Raw genomic sequence first — 1,802 nt, 5'->3', positions numbered from 1 at the left:
ATTTCCGGCATAGTAGATCACATGGTTGTCTGATTCAAAGTGGCCAAAACCAGTCCATTTCAGCTCAGTAATGCTGTGAATATCAATCTTTATGTGTTTCATTTGATTTTTGACAACTTTCAATTTTCCTAGATTCATACTTTGTACATTCCATGTTCTGATGATTAATGGACTTCTGCAGCCATTTCTCTTCAATTTGAGTGGTGCCTCATCAGCAAATGGAGCTCTCAAAAGCTTTATCTTATCCATAGGAGTAAGGCTGGGTTTACTCAGATGATGCAGCTCTTTCCCAGTCCTATTTTGAGAGACTTCTAACCTAACCAGACTATTCATACAGTTGTTCAGTAATGTATCAAACAGTGTTTCTTTGCTATTCATAAGGTTTTCCCTGGCCAAGTCTTTGAGAAGTGGACAGTCTCTTTCTTCTTCTTAGTCTGTCTCAGTCTGTAAGCTGGACTGATACCTGTGCACCATGTGTAACCCTCTGTGTTTGAAACACCTGTTGCTCAGCCTCAAAACTCACATCAACACGTCACCATGGTAGGACAAACCGACAGACAAGTTTGTCTCCCTGTTGGAAACCTCTCATACCATGCTTATCTGGGTCCCTGTGACTGACTCTTTCTCTGTCTGAATTCCTGTACCTTTTAATGACCTTTCTCCTGCTTTCCCACCCTGCTGCTTTGGGCATGCCTGAGTTCCCTCTCCTCACCTGGATCCCTGTGGCTGACTGCTCCTCTGTCTGGGTTTCTGGCTTTTAATCCCCTTTCTCCTGCTCTCCCACCCTGCTGCTTTTGTTCATGTGGAACTATCTCTTATATGGAACATTAGCATTTATGCTAACTTTACTGTTTGTTTGGATGTTGCAGTTTATATTTGTGGAATGTGGTTGCAATACTCCAACACCCAGGTCCAAGGGATATAGCGGAAGAGGGGGTGTGCAGGTTGTTAAATCCATTTTGGGGTGGTGGGGGTGGAGTGTATGGAAGTAACTGCAACCCTCCAAAATGGGTCTCAGACCCCATCTCATTTAGCCTCACCTGTAAGAAACTGCAAGCCATTTTGCTTCTCCCTCCCTGTTACTTATCAACCACCTCACCATGTAAGGTATTAACCCATCATTAGAATAGCTTCTTAAACCATACCGGAGGCTGCATTCTTCAAAATTAATCAGTAAGTGCCTCAAGTCATCCTCACTTTCAGCAAGCAAAGTTGTATCATCTGCATATCTGAGGTTGTTAATGATTCTTCCTCCAATCCTAATACCACGTTTTTCTTCATACAGTCCAGCTTCTCCAGGTCTCTAGGAGCAAGGTAAGCATGGGCGGGCTGGTGCTTACTCATTGATCTGCACTGAACACTTTCCCTTGTTACCCTCCCAAGAGAGACCAGGAGTCCGGCAGCAAGGTAAACATGGACGTAGCACAAAGTAGCAGGCCAAAAGAGCAGGAGAAAGGGGTAAAACCCAGGGGGCCAAAGAGAAGAGCAATCAGCCGAAGGGATTAGGTTAGGAGGGGAAACTCGGGGACACCCAAAGAAGCAGGCCAGAAGAGCAGGAGAAAGAGGATTAAAAGACAGGAAGCCAGACAGAGGAACAGTCAGCCGAGGGACTCAGGTGGGGGGGATAAGAGAGGTCTCCAACAGCAGGACAAACTTGTCTATCAGTTTGTCCTACTGTGGTGACATGTAGATGTGAGTTTTGAGGCTGAACCTCTGGTGTTTAAAACCCAGCAAGATGCACCTGATGCATAGGAAACAGCCCAGTTTATAGACTGAGACAGACTAGGAAGAAGGAAGAGGCC

The sequence above is a fragment of the Orycteropus afer genome, unplaced genomic scaffold (genome assembly GCF_000298275.1).
Source record: "Orycteropus afer afer isolate SDZICR_OR568_19922 unplaced genomic scaffold, OryAfe1.0 scaffold00810, whole genome shotgun sequence".
In the NCBI taxonomy this organism is placed as follows: domain Eukaryota; kingdom Metazoa; phylum Chordata; class Mammalia; order Tubulidentata; family Orycteropodidae; genus Orycteropus; species Orycteropus afer.
Note: the sequence above shows the minus strand (reverse complement) of the source record.